The sequence below is a fragment of the Lissotriton vulgaris genome, chromosome 1_1 (genome assembly GCF_964263255.1).
Source record: "Lissotriton vulgaris chromosome 1_1, aLisVul1.2, whole genome shotgun sequence".
Taxonomy (NCBI): Eukaryota; Metazoa; Chordata; class Amphibia; order Caudata; family Salamandridae; genus Lissotriton; species Lissotriton vulgaris.
In genome coordinates, this window is record NC_141685.1 from 1128363761 (window position 1) to 1128384738 (window position 20978).

General features: G+C 45.5%; 1 protein-coding gene across 1 annotated transcript in view; it reads right to left on the reverse strand.

Moving 5' to 3' along the window:
- The window catches only part of TMBIM6 (transmembrane BAX inhibitor motif containing 6), a 42185-nt gene extending 33381 nt beyond the window's left edge, over nucleotides 1–8804 (reverse strand). Inside the window, exon 1 of the mRNA XM_086963757.1 lies at nucleotides 8668–8804. The gene's annotated coding sequence lies outside the window, so the exon portion shown is untranslated. The remainder of the gene's footprint in view (nucleotides 1–8667) is intronic.
- Nucleotides 8805–20978: the final 12174 nt, after the last annotated feature.

Consider the following 20978-nt stretch of genomic DNA (forward strand, 5'->3'; position numbering starts at 1 on the left):
ATCCAGTCAGGCAAGAGTTTATCAGAACACAAAGGTCAATGTACAACATGAGTTACCAGAATGTGTTATTGCAACAGACCATAGTACTAAAGTGACCTTGTACATAAGCCAACCATTCATGCCAGTAAATTAAACTGCAAATTTGGCTAAAAGTGGGGGGTGGAAGGTGGAAGGAGGAAGGATCGGTGCAAGGTACAGGTTCGCAAAGGTGGAAAAGGAGGATGGTCCAGGCAAATTACAGAGATAATAACGAAACACAAAGTGCCAAGAAAATGAAGAGCTCCAATATGCTCCTAGAAAGCGATTATAAAAAACAATTTAAGAATAGAAAGTCAAAACCGAACCAATTAGGTCTTTACAGCACGTTATTTGAAACATTGTTTGTAGGACAAAATTGGCTACTGCTCGTTCGGTTTGGCTAAGAAAGTAGAAATCATGAATTGAATAAATCTGGGTCACCACTTGTGGCCCACCTTTCAAACGGGCGAATAATAGAGTATCTACAATGCTGCATGTTAAAGTTGTTGAAAGGAGTAGCTAGCCGCCTTCTGCATCCAGTGATAAAATTTAAAAAAAGGGCACGTGCATACTATGTGCACCAACGATTCTGTTTTAGGTTTACACAGCCTACATTCATAAAGCGTGGCTACTGTACCTGCTTAGGGATAAAGTTGAGAACTGACTAAAATGTAGCTGCACTGATCTTAGTTTGTAGTAAGGTGCGTACGGTCAACTAGAGATTTTTGATGGTAAAGAAGTTTGTTGACTGTCGATTACAGCTATGCGTGCCATCTTGTTTTAAACATTGATTTGTCTTCAAAAAGTGAAATTTGCTTTTTTTAAAAATTTTATTTATAGCATTTTTGAATGAAGAAACAGATTTCAGATGTCTACATCCTGCGAGCCTTGGTGTTAAGGCAGAACTATCATAAATGCACCAGGACTTTTTCAATGGGCAAGGCAAGGGTTAATTTCTTCCCAGATTTAATAATGGAGGGAGGTTTTTTGTTGTTGTAATTTTTCAGTTTAAGGCGATAGTTCAGAAAAAGTAGATTCCAGGGGACATTGTTGATCCAACAGCAGGTGGTCAACAATTTAAAAGCACTGCACAACGTCAATTAATACGTTTGTCTTCCACGCACATATCAAATCTACTTTGTTGGTATAGTGCTTACTAGTACATTAGTACAGTAAAGTGTAGCACATACAGAGTGCTACACACGGCCAAAACCAACCTACATGTACCTGCTCATTGCACTAAAAGGCTCGCCCTCTTCTCTGCAGATGGAACTCTAAAATTCGTATTCAGAAGCAATGTTGGGTTTAATTTACAGTACACCAGAGAGCCTGTGGGGAATGGCAGCACCAATTGCCAACACAAAACGGCCTGGAAGGACGGTTTACCACATTACCTATTTATGCGAGACACCAGAAGGCATCCAGTGTCAATACAGCAAGGATTACAAAAATACGACACGCTTAGTGTTCTCCTAACCTTTGAGCCCGCCAAAAATAACAGGCGCGTTTAGAATTCTGCATGAAACATGATCATCATATTAAACCCCAGCTGAACGGTTTTTAAAGATGCAAAAGAAAAATACTGGTCTGTTGACGTCGGAAGCGTGACACCACTGAACTGCATTTCACGTGCAACAGTTAGAAACTTCAGATGCTTTGGAGCTAGCAATCATCTTTTAATCAGGAACTAGGCAGCAGATGGCGGATCGAGTGACGACGTAGCAAACAATTATTTGGGCAGCAAGGTATTATTCCAATGACTATGCAAAGAAAAGACACTAGTGGTCTCCAGGTTGCAAATAAGTCTATGTGGGTAACTAGACACTTGAAAAACTCTGGAGCTGCTAGGTACAGAGTCCACTTGTGAGAGGCAGAGAATAAATCTGCTGAGTCTGTCCAAACTATGGAACGTTTGTCTGCCATGCGAGTTGCCGTTAATCAGATTTCCTTCTAAAGAGTCTAAAGTTACAGTTAACAGTTGGCAGAGTCTATGCACATTCGAGGGGTGGCTGCTGTTTCGCTTCACAGGAGAGAATCGAGAATGAAACTCTTTACCTCTCTACTGGTAAGGAACAAGCTATATTCTCCAGTCAACAAACGAATTTTCAGGACTTCCCATTTCATGACTTTCGAAGGTGTACAATAGAGGACTGAAGATAGACAAGCGGAAATCATCTGTCGGTAAAGAGGTAACCAAAATACTTGATGAATGAAAATTCAGGCTCCTAAGTATTTGACTGACGAGGGCTTGCTGTGACTGAAGCAGGCTGACAATCGTTTTTTACAGTCATCTGGAGCAGGTCTTGTGGTTTTGAGACTCGTTATGAAAGGCATAAGTAAATAAATGTGGGTGATTGTTTCATGGACATTAAAACGAGCGACTAAACCAGCAGCAGGTGCTTGGTGGGACCAGCATGGCTTCTGCAACTTAAGCTCTTAAACGTGCTCCGCCACCTGCTCTCCCACACCATTTCACTTCCGTAGCACTAAATGAACAAGGGGTCGTGAGGGAGGGGGTGAACAAGGATACAACTTTTAAACATTCTTAAATTTCTTGGCTGTTGGTCCGCTCCCATCGTTGGCTTCTGCAAAAACTGTACACACCTGTGATTTGGAAACCAGGAAGGAATCTCTGACCTCACAGCTAGAGCTGTTCTGCTAAACATGCTAGACAAACTTATTCATTAAAGTCACCAGTTGCTGAAATTCGAAGGCACTCATTTACAAAACACCGGTAAACTAGTGTTCTTTGCACTACAAGTTGTGCTACGGTGGAACTATTTTAATTCTACAGAACCATTGTGGATGAGCGCGCCCTATGTGGAAAAAAACCTCTCGCTTGTCGAGAAGGTAATGATACAAAATGATACTAAAGGAAAAATGAGTGATACGTAAAGGCCACCAACAAAGCATAACAACAGACAGAATTACCTGTAGTTTACATGATTGCCTGCTACATCTATGACCCGGATTAAAAACTAGCAGGACTAAGTTCATACTAAGAGGGAAAACACGAATGGACCTTACAATAAGCATATGGCAGACCCTGGCGCCTACCACACGACAAAAGCAGAATATTAAAGGTGAAGTATTTCTGCATACTTCCATGCTGCGGCTTAGTCCACTGTTCAGGACAGATGAATTGCTGTGGAGTCTCTTGTCTAAATGGGAGAGGGGCCTAGAAGGGGGCATCCGCTGCAGGGACTGTTTGCTCTTCGGAAGCACCACAACGTGAAAGCAATGCAGAGACTTGTAAACATGGAGAACACGTTGCGGCTACCACTGGCAGATATAAGTGAGGAAAGTCAAACACCTATTTCGAGCATTCATATGCTCAGCTATCATCCAATGAAGATAAAAGCACCGACAGTATGAATACTTCGTATTTTCCATATAAATACTGACGGATTAAAGTCACTGCACCGGCCCCAAGGGAGTGCGGGGCAGACGCGCAGACCTTTGCACTGACGTTTCTTTAGCAGCCATGTGAGGCAGGGTTCGCTGATTATCTTTGTGCAGCTGCCACTATTGCCGAATATGGCGTCACACGTCCTCTTACATAAGCTGAAGCTCCGAACCGGATCTATGTGTTTGCGATCGCAGGAGCAGTCGTTCGAACATTTATTGAAATCGTAAACACCAAGGATTGAAATTCACATTTGGGCTAAACCCTTTAAACTGAGCCCTTCTGTTTGTATCGTGTCGAGAAAGTTTAAGGGGGAGCAGAGTAGCTCTTTCAAAGGGCGTTAGTTGTGTTGACAAGGGGTCCCGAAGTTGCCAGGAGGAAAGCCCCGACAGATTTCGAAACACTTTGCTCATGTCGCGATTTTCAGAGAGAGTCCACTGAAAATAGAGGAGGCATGTTTCTCTGTGTGCCAAAGCAGGACTCCATAGCAGCTGTTACCAGAAAGCGGTTTAATTAACGGGTATGAAACTGGGTTTAAAAATTAACTTCTGTTTATTTACCTAGTGTCTCGTCTAGTGTAATTCTATGTTGATGATCACGATTACTCTATATCCGTCCGTTGATAAAAAAAATTACACTTTTTTTTATTTTGGTCACTCCAGAGTTAATGATTTTCAACCTTTCCAACAACAAAAGGTTCGATCGCTCCACCGTACATACAAAGGAAAAACCCAAGAATGTGACAATACAAATTTGATAAAATGCCACACTAACTGACCTACATTTTTTTGATAGTGTGACTAAATCTAATGAATTAGTGGCCCAACTGTCTCCAAATCCTGAATACTAAGAATAAGACGTCGATTCCTACGAAGACTCCTACTTTTTTGTCATGTATGAGTTTGCTACAATTAATATGGCAACAGTGTATTCGGTCCAAAGTGTCAGCCAAACCTAAAAAAGACACGAATGTCTACATTGGAAAGAACTAACATCCCCTCCTCCTCTAATTCATGGCTTCTCATTGGTTCCTGTGCACGCCACTTGCCTTTCTTCCATTTCTATTGTCTATTGCAGATTTTCCTGCATTTATCAATGCTTGTTCCTCATCCGCCTCTCTAATCAGTTTCCTGACGAAAAACTGTTAATATCCGCTTTGTTGGAAGCATATTTTCATAATGTTTTGCCTTTTACTCTTGCAGCATATTTATATAACAATTTATCACCCGAAGAGATCAAGTGATTTGCATAGAATCGCAGTGTTGCGTGGCACAGCAGACTTGAACTGGGGCCCCCAGTTCTCGAGTCAGCAGCCCTGGCCACTACACCACATCCTCTCCACTCCTGTCTTACTCGTCAGAAAGCTTTTTCCTTTTCCCGGACGATGATTTTTTTTAAAACAGCTCTTTATTCATTACTTTGGAAAAACTGAAGCTGTATTGCTTAATCTCCCAGGCCTCTTATTCCCACCTTCCTGTCCAGGAGAGCAGAAGTTGAAGGCCACCAGTGTCAACATTTTGGGTAGCCCATTATGTTCACAAAGCTTCTCCCACATTTCCCTCTCCGATGATACATATTGCCCAGCTCTATCCTTCCCAACTTGCCCCATTGTCCTACCTCTGCTTTGAAGCAGCCACAGAAAACAGTAGAAGTGCCCCACAAGCAGCCAACATAAAATGAGATACTTCGAATACTGAAGCAAAGGACTACAACATCAATACAAAGTGCTTGATGAACGCCTGACCTGTGTACAGATACAAAATCGCATGCTAGTATTGTGAACATGAACACCAGCTGGGATAGAAAAAGAAAACATGCAGATATCTGCTGGGTGTGAACTGGGTGTGAACTGGCAGCTGTACCGGGGCTTGCAGGGTACAAGGTATCACTGCATAAAGTTCGCTGAAAGGCAGCACACAAGTGGAATCAAATACTGCCCTCCAATCCCAAACTCCCAAGCTAGCCACCTCCCCACGTGACTGCCACTCAACAAGGGAAGAAATAGCACAGAGGTCCAAAGTGCGACAGAGATCAGACGTGGCAAAGGTAAATCATAAAAAGTCACTAATTTCCCCCGACCGGTATGTTACTTTTGGGTCAGAGCAAAGAAATTACCAACCTCGGACATTTGGACAGTCTACAAGATATTTCAACATACCTACAGAAAACTAAGGTCACACACTTTCCACATAAGCTCGGACAGGGAACACTACAGCTGGATCTGTTCGTGATAATGCTTTGAGGGCCCGATGATCTCCCCAATTACTCCCATCGAACGCTGGTTATTCATGACACTCCAAACGGTATCATTTATAGATCAGAGCCATGACGGAAGAGAAGTAACCGGTCAGGTCCAGTGCCTGCCTCATGCTTCTCAGCACAGACTGAAGAGGTTTAAGGCTGTTGTAGATTCACCTGCTACGGGCAACCGCACCACAGTAATAGGGCGTAGTGGTCTTGGTGACTTCTGTAGATAAGGGCTTTGGGACAACTAATTGCGTCTCTGTATCGGGAAATTAACCATGCCTTTATGGTTTGGCATCCGGCTACTTTATAGACGAGCCCAGAGGAAGCGCAACTTCAAATAAGCCGGGAGGGAGGAATCCCATCGGGAGATTCACAGGCAAGGGAAGTTAGTTATCTCTTAGGGATGGTCATAAACTACTTTTCCATCGAAGGACATGGAGAGATTACGAAGTGAAGCTAACATACACTTTGTATTACCCACAAAAAAAAGAAAACATACTTTACATCTGTGTTGATTCAAGTTATTAACTGTGTATAAACAACTAATTAAAAACTATGTAAATAATTTTCACAGACGGTAACTGGGATGTGGGGGGAGACTGTCCTGAACAAGCAAAACACTGAAATTTTGCAGCCAAGAATAGGCTAGCCAGTCTGTTACAAAGGTATGGTCTGTCACAACAGCCAGGCTGTGTCTAACAGAGTAATGGACGTAGCCAGTCGCTATAGTCACCAGGAACGTCACAAGAGCCAGAATGCCTGTAACAGCCCCTCATGACTGTCACAAGAGCAAACTTAACTGTAACAGCGCCAGCCATGACTGGTCACAAGAACGAGCCTAGTCATGTAGAAGTCAGTATGTCTGTATCTGCTTCGTCTCACAATTAACCAGCTCATAAACACATTCATTCATGGCTCACGAAACAGGCCTGAAGGATACAGTCTGTCTAAAGAAAACTTACCCCAGAGAAACAACCTGCCTATTGGTGCCAATATTGTTCTACAATTTCTGTTATTTAGGAAATTCTTATGAACCAAAAGAAGAAGTGAAAATCTCCCCGAGGCTCTTTCCACTCAATATGAAACTTTGGCTGAACCGAAAGGGAAAGGCAGCTCGTACGAATACGGCTGACAGCCATGATTGCAATACAGGGGTGGGATGTAGAGCGTCAAAACGAAAATTCCAGGCTGTTCCAACTTGAAACAGTGCCAGTCTGGCAGGGGAGATGATCACCAATACTCCTAGCCCCCAGAACTTCTACACCACTACTACTGCCACAAAAAAAGACCGAGGACGGGTGTACATTTAACTATAGTGAAGAGCGCCATCCAATTAAGTTCAGGAGAAAGCTCCTGAGTTTAAATGGATGACGCTCCTCACTACAAAAAAATAAGCACACCACCACAACATGTGCAACCCCTCAAAAAACAAGCATTTATAATGCAATGGTTTCGCCTTTGGAAAAGTTAGAGCTATTGGCATTGTAAATGACAAAATTTGTATTTATGTGTTGGGTTTTGAAAACAGATAAATAAATGGCATTGTCATTTACATTGCCATTAGCTTAATCTCTCGCAAATGTGAGACCTATTGTACCCTACGGACGAGCCCAGCAGACAGCAATTACTACCACACACCCAAAGCCAGCCACACACCCCAGAGCGCCACACACACCCCCAGAACGCCCCCCACCACACACCCCCACCCACCCAGAGCCACACACCCACCCAGCCAGAGCCACACACACACTCAGGGTGCAGGGAAGCAAGCACAGCGAGGGCGCAGCCCCTGCTACTGAGCGGTTCTGGGACAAAGCCGGGCTCTGCCGCTGAGTGATAGCCAGAGAGATATCACGCTAGCCTTTATTGCTTCGCATTAGACCTCGGAACAGACTGGCGTATTGCACTGAGGGCGAGTTAGAGATGGCTTCTGCTGCTGAGCAGTGCACCGAGATGGGAACAAACCAGTCTGCATGCGAGCGGTCACTAACTCCATTAAAGCATAGTACGTGTGGGTCCATTAATTCTGTTGCGTGGTAACGAACCCTTCTTTCGGTTCCAACGAGAGAGGGGGAGGGGCATAACAGCAAGTGGCTGGCAACAACCTTCCAGTTGTAAAGCGAACTGTTCTGACACTGCCGTCAGGCAGTACAACATATACAGTGCATGAATTGGACCGGCCATAGAAAGTTAAACAATCTCGATTACAGAGAACGGATGCGCCATTTGTTTGCTGTACATGGCAGTAGGAAGTGTTCAGACAGGAGCCTGTTTTTCAATGGAAACCAGTTATTTTTGATTATTATTTTAAAACAGTACGGCTCCTAAGCAAATGTTAAAGCGTTCACCAAGCACAGGACTTCAGAGCATGGTCCGTACCTGCTCCACAGCCTTCCTCGGCGGGCTTTACATGCTCTTCTGCAGGGAGGGCCCCTACGAACTTAGAAGGTGCACAGGGCCTGCACCTGCCCAAACATCTAGTCCGCACTGCTGTTCTGCAGTAACAGCTCCTAGGTTTTCGGAAAGGGTATGGCAGTCCCCCCGCTGTTGGGAGGTCACAACCCTCGCGTTCGTGTCTGCATCTAGTATTACATTGTAAGGAACCCACCATTTCACGCAGCAGAAGTCTGTACTCCACACTCTCGGGCACATGATATTACGTGGGAAACGAACGCCCAGACAGATCTGTGAGGGGAGTAGTGCCTTTGTTCACTGTTAAGGTGAAGCCGGCCTGAGGAAGTGGGCATGTGCCTGGTGTTCAGTGATAGGTAGCAATCCCACCGTCCCGATCGGGTCTGAACCTGTTGAGTATATATTGACCTGAATCTGCTGCTCAGTGGTCGGCAATACCTCCTCTTGTACGGGACTGCATACAGACCCGAGGCTAACACTCGGCCCTGGGCAGACGCGGATATTTGAAACTGGGTCTGTGCTGAGTGCTAATCAGCAGGGGCACACGCTGGTCTGTGTCTAATCTTAACTCGACCCACCCTTACCTGCTCCTGCTCCTTCTCTCTTCTCTTCCGCTCTGAGTTCGACGTGTCTATGCGCAGCTCCGATGGCGTCCTGTGACCTCACAGTAGCTTGCCCCACCTACAACGCCCTGCTTTGCGCGATGATTGGCTCAACGGCCTTACTTACCAGCCATCGTTCGAGTATTTGCGCAGGTCACCGATTCTGCAAGCCTCCATTGCCTTTGCTGCCTGTCGATCACAGCCACGGAAACCCGCCCATTGGCCCTGTCAGGCTCGCACGTAACAAAAGGCCATCCTACAACCCAACCCTCAGCTTGGCGACGTCACTGTTAGGAGGCGGAAACAGCCTACCACCAGCAAACTTGAAGAAAGACTATACAAATAAAAACAAGCGCTAATAAAACAGGAAGAAAACCAGAAAGAAAAATTCTACCACATTCCTGTGATAACATGTTGGCATGTTTGTTTACCGTAGCCATACTTGTTATCGACTCAGACACACATCACGAGGATGCACAGCTGCCAAGTTTTAGGCTTGCACACATGCCAATAAACACGATGAATGTGGGAGACTCCCGTCTTTGGAGGAAAAAGTGCTTGCTTTTCGTTGTTTCCCGCTTGAAATTGCCTCCTTCAATTGAAGTCAATGGTAAAAATGCATTCTCTAGTTTATTTCTTTAAATTCTGTCGATTCCCTCTTGGAAAATTTGGCATATATGAGTTTGGGTATGTTTGACATTTCCATGTTTGGAATGTACTTATGTGTGACATTTCATTGTCGTATGTATGACGCTTTGAGTGATACTTTATCACAAGTCAAACAAAGCAAGTGTCCCGTTTAATAGGGTTAATTTAGGACTTACCCTGTTTTGTGCAATGTATAAAGCCAAGAACTCTTGCAATACAACTTATGTACCTAGGTAAGTTTCTAATCTTCCTCCTTCACTTACCCTCAGAACAACCTTGGGGCAACATAAAAAAATACTTGTCATTTGTTGACAGTACTTTAGTTTGGCAAAGCTGTACGCCCTGAGCAATACTAATTGTAAATAAATACACATTGACTGTTAGCTGTACCCTATGTCCATCAGTTGTAACATATGATGAGAGCAAACAAGATAACCTCCCTGTCTATGTACAATTGCGTAGTGCTGAATACAACATGCTTCAGTTAAGCATTAATGGTTCGCAAAATGTGATTTTAGTATTACGGTGAGGGGTCTATTTTTGTCACTGTCCAGTGGTGGCATGTACTGGGTAAACATCTGTTTTATTTCAGTGCCACAGATTATTAATTAACTTGGGCAGGAAAGGAGAAGTTATGATCACAAGATGTATTTAGGTTTTACTTTTTTTTTTGCAGATTTATATAGGGCAAACTCGATCGAAGGTATTGGAGCGCTGTACATGAGCACAGGTTACGTTAAACAAGGACACATTCATTTTTATTTTTTTGGTAGACACGGGTAGATTAAGTGATTTGCCCAGAATCAAAGGATGTGGACGCGACCCCAAGGCTCGGACCTTGGTTTCCCAGCTCTAAAGTCGGCAATCTAGCCGTCCGACCACATTTACTCCCTCAACATCATTCAGAGTACGGAAGGCCTAAGGAAGACTAGGCTTAAACTATGGTTTGGACAGAGTGGCCCTGATCCAAGATTGTCTACAAGGTCTGTGCAGTGCTGCAAGCTGATTATAGGCCTCTATAGTCATCTGTTTGTTGGAAGCAGGCTGAAACAGCCTTACTCCCTAAGGACTTCAGTCTGTCGGATGCATCCTTTGTCTTGAGATGGCCTCTGTGACACGCTTACATTGCAAGCAAAAATTTAAATAGAGGGAAATGCTGTGTCTGGGGCAGAACCATTATTTGTGCAGCTGGTGCAGTGTCTCTGGAGCTTATGAGTGTGAGAAGATCATTTCACCCAATTATGGCTGGTTTGCAGTGCCAAATCATAGTGGTTCATCATATAAGTTATCTCTTTGAAAGTACACAGCACCCTTGTAATGTCTTTAGATGTGGTCCAATACTGTAAAACAGGCGGAGAAGCGGTTTAGACTCATTCACATATAAAAAGAAAAATCTATTTTCATGAGGAGTTCAAAATGTAAAGTGTGCAGTGATCCCTCAAAAGTAATGCTTGCAGCAGCGCAACATTGTCCGAAGAGAACTGCTAATTTTTCAGTCCTGAAACTTAATGTAACACAAGTATAGTGTTTCCGACTTTTGGCAAATTGATCTCTAACACAAAGTAATATAGGTTTTAAAAAAAACAAATACATTATAACGATAATGAAATAGGATTTTTTGTTGTTGCAGTTTTATATAGGAGAAACTTGACGCAAATGTATTGGAGCACTTTACATTAGCACTAGTTTACATTACACAAGGTCACATTCATATTTTAGGCACTGGGAGATTAAGTGATTCTCCTTCAGGGAAGCTCTACTTACTTGAAAACTTTGCCTGCCACCGGATCCTGCATTTTGTTCTGTCTGCCACTGGTGCCTGCTGCTACTGCTGCCACTGTCAACGTAGTCATTTAGGGATAATTTTGGTCCCGGTCCCGGCCAGGAGTGAGAAGCCGGTCAGGGACCACAAGCGGCAAGCCCCAGCAGCCTCAGTGAGAAGCACGCCGCCTGCGCTGAACCGAAGCACCGAGAGGTGCTTAAGAAGGACACAGGGATCCCGCAGCGCAGGATGCGCGCGGGCTTGCCCGGGCCAAGGGCAGGCCCATCTGCGCCCGTCCGCGGCAGGACGTGGCAGGGCAGGGCCACCCCCTCTGGATGAGCAAAGAACGCTAGATCCCAGTAAGAGTCATCTGCATTTTATTTGCCTGTGTAAAGGTGCAATTTATTGAGTGAACTATGGGCAAAAGGAAACTACCATTACAAGGGGGAAAACTGCCCAAGAATTATGTACCTATTACTAATTACCCTAAAAATGCAGTGGGACTCATCAATAATGAAATTGTGCATGTGGAGGAACAACTGTCTGCAACAAAAACTGCTCTAGATGCCGCACTAAAAGAGTCCGCTCTAGAAGGCGAAATTGACTCGCTAGTATCTATGAGTAATATGAGAGATAACGATAACAAGGTAGAGTCAGTTACAGCAAATTCAACAAATAAGGACACCGTTTCTAAATTGTCTAATTCATGCGTCCATACACATCTCGGGAGATTTCCATATTGTCAAACGATACATCCCTGCTATCCCCTCCGGCAAAAAAAAAAAAAAACAACTCCCTCGTAAACTTAACAGCCCTGTGGAGAAACAGCCAATCAAAGCTAAAACTAAATCCAAACAAAAAAAGAGGGTTAATAACCCAGGAACTGGGGATAGTAATTACCCTCACTATGCTCAAAAATCGCAAGAACTTGAAATTTTATTTAAGAAATTACATGGAAAATTGGACAGTATTGAAAGACATTTGGGGCTCGATTCCGATCCGGCTAAAAAAATCCCCCGTACGATTCGTATTCGTAGCCGTTTCCGTACAACTCGTAAACACACCGTACGACCCGGCGAGTACGATCTGGACCGGGTGATCAGGACGCTATTCGTACGGTCCGCGTCAGGTAAGGGCGATTCGTACGGAAAAGCGCACAATCACATACACACCGTACGGCGCGTACCCCCCATGATCGCCGGGGTACGCGCCGTACCCCTGCGATCATGGGGGGTACGCGCCGTACACCCAGCGTACATGGGGTACGTGCCGTACACCCACCGTACATGGGGTACGGTGCGTACCCCATGTACGCTGGGTGTACGGCGCGTACCCCCCATGATCGCAGGGGTACGGCGCGTACCCCGGCGATCATGGGGGGTACGCGGCGTCCCCGGGGGGGGCGTTCCGTACTTGTTTCGGCGCGAACTATGCGTTTACGGCTGTTTCCAGCTCCCGTAAAAAAAAGGATCGTACGGTGCGTACCCGACACGAATCGTACTTGCTGGGTCGTAAAAACCAGCCGCGAACCGTAGCGATGTCACGTACAGCGGGTTCCGAGTGGGACTCGTATGGATATTTGAGTCATACGGAGTCCTGTACGACTCGTACGGACTTTGGCTCCTGGTACGGATCGTACTTCGTCGTACGTACGGGGACGTTTACGGGTACGATTCGTACGGGGAAAAATGCTCCGTACGACGATTCGGAGCGCATTTTACCGGATCGGACTCGACGCCTTAATGTCATAAATCAAATTGGTGCAAAAAGATATGGCATTTCTGACAGATATGGTTTCTGAAATGTTATCCTCTAAAACAACAAGTAAGGCGTCTAGCCTCCATAAAATAGCCTATAATTCATTGGAATGCGCTAAAGAGAGACCAATTCCCGTTACTATTACAGATGACAAAAACCAAAGAGAGACTACCCTGGCATCAACTTCGGGGGGTATCTTGACAGCTCGACCAACACAAGACTCAAGGCCCCACAAAGTAGATATATACCATCCTTTAAGAGCAACACAAAAACTCTTGACAGATAAAACTAACAGTATTATGTATGATAATAATAACACCAAGGGGTCTTTAAATCTTCCCCCCCAGGCAACTCCATGTGCCATTGTTCTAAATAATGTGCAGAAATTAACTGAAAACCGGGGGGAAACGTATGAGTCCTTGAAAAATCAAGTGGTACGCTGGTTATCCACAAATTCGAACGTTAGGGCTAATGTGTTACATCAGGATATTGTTATGCTAAGGAGAGTGAACTGGGTGGGCCAATCCAGTAAATCATGCCAGGGAGTCTGTGTTGTGGTTAACTTCCGTGGCAGGGTGTTGGTGGGGATTCTGTTAGAAATGTTGTTAATGGGACCCGCTTTGATAGTGGTGATTCTATAACGGCCGTCCCATTGGGTTATGTCTATAGGCTTAGTCTCTGTAACTCCCATATAAAATTGAGGCAAAATTTTCTTCCTAATGTGCTGTTGTTTAATAGGTTCGACCCTTAAGAAGATGTAGCGAAATAGACTGACAGCGAAAGTATATGGCAAAATCACCAGCTAGGAACCCAGATTCCACTGTTTTTTGTAGTATGATTGATGTGGATCTATCCACACAAAACAAAATTGATATGGAAGTACCATTGTCTAGTGCTAAGGATTGTGTGCCTAACAGCAACTTATGTATTAATCCGGAAAATGCTGATCTAACTGTACAAATCCAGAAATCTGCTATGGTAAAGTCTCCAAATAGAAACATAGAGGATACTTCCTCTGGCAAAGCGATGGAAGCCGGTTGCCGTATATGTACAATAGAGTTTTTAAACATTATGACGTGGAACATTGCAGAGATCAAAAAATAAGATTAATAATGAGGACTGGCTAAAATCTATTGATGGGTTTACACTTGTAGTAATTCAAGAAACGTGACATACTGAACCCTTTTTTAGGCCTCGCTGAGCCAGCGTATGCGCTGCTCTGTGAGAAATTTAGTGAGTGGTTTTTGAAAGTGCTACCACAGGCTTTTCCTGGCCTTAAGCTTGCGTGCACGTGCGCAGCCGCCATGTGAGTTTTTGTCGAGGCTCATTAAGCCTTGCGTGCCTCTATCCGCCTTTCTTCCACCCCCCGCCTCTCTATACTGCAGCAAGCCGCCGCGATCACTTTAATCAGTTTCATCTTTACTTTGCTATAATCGCGGCACCAGCGCTTTACCTTTACCATGTTCAAAGTAAAGCGCGGGTGCGCGGTTCTAACAAAAGTAAAGAAATAGATGTTTTTTCTATTTCTTTTGCTCAATCGCAGCATCCACGCTTTATTTTAAAATGGTTAAAGGTAAAGTGCTGGTGCCGCGATTGCTGCAAAACTAAAGAAATAGAAAAGAACATCCATTTTGTTTACTTTTGCCATATTCGCGGCATTAGCGTTTTACCTTTAACCATGTTAAAAGTGAAGCGCTGGTGTCGCGATTGCTGCAAAAGTAAAGAAATAGATTTTTTTTGCTGCTGTGTCAACATATATTTTATGTGAAATAAAATCCACAAGATCTGATTGGAGAGCGTGACTAAAGTACTTCTTTGAAGCTGAATTCTGGGAAATTGGACTAAAGTCTTTTTTTGTTTTTGGAACTTGTACCATGCTATGAAAAGAATTTCTTTATCAAAAATGTATTATTTTCCTATGGCAACATATGTTTGAATTGGTTTATAGAAATAATGATTAGGTGTGCTCAGGTGTAGTGGATATAATATGGGTCAGGATTCTTGGGATCCATAGACTGATTGACACCCCAGTGGGTGGGTGTAAAAACACCCTTTTAGAGCACATCTCACTTAGTAACTTGTAAGAAAAGAATCCTTTTTTTTCGGACTTAGATAATCAATAGATGTGCGGATCAATTTGAGCAAACCCACTATTTGTGCCCAGATGTTTTTTTTCTATTTCTTTACTTTTGCAGCAATCGCGGCACCAGCGCTTTACCTTTAACCATGTTAAAGTAAAGCGCAGATGCCGCGATTGAGCATGGTTGGAGGGTCACGTTTTAATATCTAAATTCCCAACCTAGCATTTTTGCTCGACCAATGTTGAATGAAGGTCCCTGTGAGCTAAACACTGGAAATATGCTATTTTGACCATTTTCGCCATACACAGTCAGTAAGTGACAGCCCACACATCCCTTGAACCCCTTGCATACAGGCCTAGGCCTAAGCCAAAGCCCACTGCCTCAGGTTCCCATCTTTGATAGTAAAGTCTACTAGGCCCCAATGTTCTTGAACATGCATTTCTTTTGTGCTGAATACGACGAGGCAGCTTGGGCAACCATAGTATAGAAACTTTCCATAATTGCAAGGCCCACACACACAAGACCAGTTGGTACATCTTTGACCGTTGCTTCATTTTTTATTTTGAAATGTTCCAAGCTTGCTCAAATGAAACCACGAAGCATCTTGCGATGGTAACACCTGTTTTTTTAAGTTCTGCTCTCATATATATTTTTAGAGGTACCTACGCTACAAATGTTCTTTGTTTATATTTTGTAGTCAAGCACGGCCAACCACCCGCCCAAGCACATGACCCAATGGATCAGATCATACGTCAATGCGGGGTAATACTTTTGCATTGAGCAGGTATAATAGGTCCAACACCCCACTCAGAGGGCAGAGCTCTCCTGCTGTGTCTAACACAAGCGTGGGTTCTCCGGCCGGCCGTTTATCTGATTTGGGATTTCAAAGCTATTCTAAGGTGGTACCTCCCAATCTAGGTAACCTTTTTTGCCTTTTTTTATCTCTCTAATTATTCTCGGTGTTTTTCATCCATACCCAAATCTTTGCATTTAAGGGCTCTTAAAATTATAAATCTTGCATGGCTAGTTCTCTCTAGTAAGGTTTGCCTCTAGGCACTAGAATTTTATAGAATGTGTTCTGTATTTTTAATTCTCTAACTGATTTCAATTGTGCCTTTTAAAAGATCTTTGCTCCAGCCTGCCTTCTAGGCCCTTGCGCATTATAAAAGTGTACTTATGTTTTAGTGCTGATGGATTAAAGTCAGCCGTTTAAATGATTCTTGTTCCAGTTAATGGCTTAATAAATGTGTTTTCTGATGTGATTATGACTTAACAAATAAAGTGCCACTTCTACGTTATTTTCGTCATCTCTCATAACTGTCTTCCTTATTTCTCAGTGAAGATGTGCTTCAGTGGCTTGTGACCACGGTGACCACACCAGAAGGGCATTTTAGTCCTCTCTATCAGCTGGCGACCACGCCGGTCGTGCCAGACTGTTCTCGGCTGCGGTGGATCTGGAATACTTCAACAGATTGCCCCAGAGGGTCCTGTCTCCCCACTGCTGACCACAGGTAAGCCAAGGATTTTTTTGTTTTTTTCTCCTAGAATTGCCTTGGCATGTGGTTGTGAGGCGGGATCTCTGAGATCTCTATCTGGCTGTTTCCCGACCTGCTGTAGCAGTCTCTCTGGTCACGATTAGTACCCTCTTTCTCTATCTCTGTGTCGTCACGATTTTCGCCTTTCTGTCACATACAAAGTGTTGCTTTCTCTTGTACACGTCCTGTGGGTTTGATGTCTTTGGCTTCATGCCTCAGGTTCAAGTCCTGGGGGGCGGGGGGGCAGTTCAAAATGTGTATAATCAGGGTTGAGTCCTCTATTATTGTATATTGCATTGACATTACGTTCTCTTGTACATAGGGACGTAGGGGTTTGAGTCCTCTATGGTGCTTATGGGGTTGCATTGCATTGACCTTGCGTCGTTTTGTGCATAGGGGTTTCAGTCCTCTATTGTGGTTTTACATTTGGTTTGCGTTGTGGTTCGGGGTGGTTTTACGTTGCATTGTGCTGCGGGGTTCGAGTCCTCTACTTTGAATATATTCCTACACCTCTATTGATTATGTGCCTCTTCACTGTATTAATATAGCATTTTGCTCTTGCTTGACTGTTTTTCCACTTCGCTTTATGATATCTGTATATTTTCTTTTTCCACTGAGGTTCTTTTCTTCACCTTGTGGTCTCCGTCTCCTGCCTCTGTTTAAGACTCAAGCCCCCCCTTCTTCCATGCAGGCTTCCTTCCTTTGCCCGTTCTGTCCCTTCGGATCTCATTTCACGGGCATTCCACCTGCGTTTATCTCTTCCTTTAATGACATCCTGCTCCATGGATTGGATGTAACTATTTTCTCCTTCGTTAAAATGTTTTTGCACTATAAACGTAGTCTTTTTTAACTGCATACTTCGCAGTCACCAAAAGAGGAAGTCGTTTGTGGTCACTGCAGACTTCCCCCTCCCTTTTCCCCCTCCGTGACTCTTCAGCACAGTTGGCTCTGTTGCGCTGTCACACGATTCTTACTTTCTCTGTTTCTGTTCTACATTTTTAGGTCTCGGCTAAGCGCGCGGAAGCGCGTTCTCGCCGAGAACCTATTGTTGCCGGGTCTGCTTTCCAGGAGACAATCCTGGCCGCGCGCATTTCCTTGGAGGTGATTTCAAACTTGCACGCCCACAAGTACGAGCGCTGTTGCAAGTTTCTTGCAATGCGTGCAGCTCCAATACAACACACGCATGCGCATAAACAGAAACACACACACACAAGGGCACACTCACGCACATACATACATACAGACACCCCCCCACACATACACACACGCACACGCACACACACACAAGTGCACCGAGTCCCCCCGCCCCCACCGTCACGTCGCACACATACATACACACACGAGCATACACACACACACACACACACGAGTGCACCAAGCCCCCCCAGCCCTTTGGAACTTACCGGGCCAATCATGCGCAACCTCCTGCTGGCGGCTCCGGGGCTCTCCACCGCTCACAGGAGCCCCGGGCCGCGAGACGCATTGACTCCGCCTGCCTCCTCTTCCGGTCCGGACCAGGCCCCGCCCCCGTCACAGGCGCCCTTGCCTGACTCCCGGTGCGGCCGCGGTGGGATTCTGGGGGTATTTTCTGCACAAGCCTTGTTTAATGATTGCAATTGTACTTGCGATTGACAAAGCCATTTTAATTTTGTGAGGAATCTAAAATCACTGATACCCTTACGCAAGGCATTGTACCAGCAGCTAGTCGGGAAACAGCATCTAAAGCCCTGAAGCGCCTAGAAAGCAGAATCGTAACTTCAAGGAGCCCCACGTGTTGCTTCAATCAGTGTGCAGTGTCGCTCGTCTCAGCCACAAGTAACTTAAGGAGGTTCCGAAACGTGCAGGTGAGGGTCTTAAAATCTGCAACGTGCTGCCACCTTAAAACTTTGTTGTAGATTTACCAAGCCTTCCTTACCTCGAGGCAGGAAGTCCACGGGTGAAGTCCCCAGAGGTGTGCACGCGGGCTCCTACAGTGCACACGGGCTCCTACAGTGCACGCGGTGCCCCTACTCATGCATAGGTGTGCACGCTGTGCTGGTACTTGTGCATAGGTGTGCACGCGGTGCTGGGACTCGTGCATAGGTGTGCCCGCGAACTGCTGCAGCTCTGCTGGTGTTTTTGTTGTTTTGGGTCCAGTGCTGCAGTCTGGAGCGCAGCAGCAGGCGGGGGTGCGAGGAAGCAGCGTTCACATATATTTCAAATGTTCCTGTGGTTATAAATAAAGCAAGGCCCGCTGGGCCGCGACACGCCGGGGCTCGGCTTTCCAGGCCTTTCCTTCTGGCCTCTGCGCGTTAACACTGTCACCGCTGAGGGCGCCGCCGTGGGATGAGGACGGAAGGAGAGTGTGTGCCTGCCAACTGTGGCACGAGGGAGGCCGAAGCGGGCTGGACGCTGGCAGAGTCACCAGGCCGAGTCCCACATACCCAGCCGCACATGTACATCCCCTTAATGTCATCTGTGCCCTCTTCCAACATTAGCATCCTCCCTCCACCACTCGTGCCAGCCACCCCTGTCCTTTCTGTGCCCTCTTCCAACCCTAGCATCCGCCACACTCGCCTGGAGCGTAGGTGCCAGTCACCGCTGTCCTTTCTGTGCCCTCTGCCAACCTTAACACCCCCTCCACTCGCTTCGAGCGTGGGTGCCAGTCACCTCTGTCCTTTCTGTGCCCTCTGCCAACTTTAACACCCCCCTCCACTCGCTTGTGTGTGTGGGTGGCTCTGTGTGTGGGTGTCTCTGTGTGGGTGTTTCTGTGTGGGTGTCTCTGTGTGGGTGTCTCTGTGTGGGTGGCTCTGTGTGGGTGGCTGTGTGTGGGTGGCTCTGTGTGTGTGTGGGTGGCTCTTTGTGTGGCTGGCTCTGTGTGTGGGTGGGTGGCTCTGTCTGTGTGTGGGTGGGTCTGTCTGTCTGTGTGTGGGTGGGTCTGTCTGTGTGTGGGTGGCTCTGTCTTTGTGTGGGTGGCTCTGTCTGTGTGTGGGTGGCTCTGTCTGTGTTTGTGGGTGGCTCTGTCTGTGTGGGTGGCTCTGTCTGTGTGTGTGGCTCTGTGTTTTTGGGGTGGCTCTGTGGGTAGCTTTTTTGTAGGTGGCTCTGTGTGTGTGGGTGGCTCTGCGTGTGTGGGTAGCTCTGTGTGTGTGTGTGGGTGTCTCTGTGTGTGGGTGTCTCTGTGTGGGTGGCTCTGTGTGTGGGTGGGTGGCTCTATGTGAATGACTCTGTGTGGGTGGCTCTCTATGTGTGGGTGGGTGGCTTTGTGTATGTGGCTCTGTGTGAGTGCAAATGCAATAGGTCTCGCATTTGCGAGCGATTAAGCTATTGGCATTGTAAATGACAATGCCATTCATTTATGTTTTAAAAACAAAAACATAAATAAAAATAATGTCATGAGCAATGCCAATAGCTCTAACTTTAACAATGCCGAGACCACTGCATTGTAAATGCTTGTTTTTTTTTTTACGCTAAGTCCCCTCTCCCCTCACTTTTTCTGAAAAAACACTGAACCCTATCCTCTCCCTCTTTTTTTCTATACCAACTTTCTCCCCCTTGGCTTCGCATTTCTGATCACACCTCCCTCTCCTGGTTTTTCCTCTCAAGTTCTTTCGCGGTGCACCGCCGGTTCTATTGAGATTTGATATCTAGGTCTGTTTACAGTACTTCTCTTTATTTTTCACGATGCATCATCTATATTTCCTCATTCTTTATTTTCAATTAAAATATCATGTTAATGTTTGTTTTTTCATGTCTCATGTTTTCTTGGCCTTTGCCTTGTTATTTGCCAACTGTACTTCTTATTTGCCTGTTGTGCTTCTAATAACATACCTCCTACTTGCCCTTGTCCTACGCCAGTACCCCCTCTCCTTGATCCGGATACCATCTCACAATAGCGGAGTGTCTTCACCACCATTCCATTTAGCTGGTGTCTGGGTTGCACTCATATGTCTCTCCCTTTCTCTATTGCACCCTTGCTAGGTAGCTACATCATCTCCCCTACACCACCTATCTCTTGCGATACCTTTTGCATTCATACTTTCCTCCACGTCATTCTTTGTCTATCAATTGCCTCTGCAACTGCTAGACAAAAGGGGGAGAAGTATTCCTCCCTCGCCCCTCGCCACCCTCATCACACCTTCTATACCCGTGATGTCCAATCCCCCCACGTCCATGATGTCCAACGCCCCCCCACATATTATCAATTGCACTATTCATTTCGTGCATGGCGCTCCTTCCGCTGTCCATAATACCATTATTAGCAAAATAACTCCCCTTGATGACGAACTCTGAGATATCCTAGCCAACACTTGGGACATTCTAGGGGTCACCTTCACCCCAAACACCCAAGTTCGCATCTCTGCACTTTCCTATTTGACGCTCTCCCACATATATCTCTCACCCCGCCGTCTCCAGACATTACTTACCCCCACCTGCTTTTGCCTGACCAATCATCTAACTGTTCCACCCTATCTATTCCCCACTCCGCTTCTTCTGAACACCTCAGTTCCTCTGACCATTCTGCCACCTCTC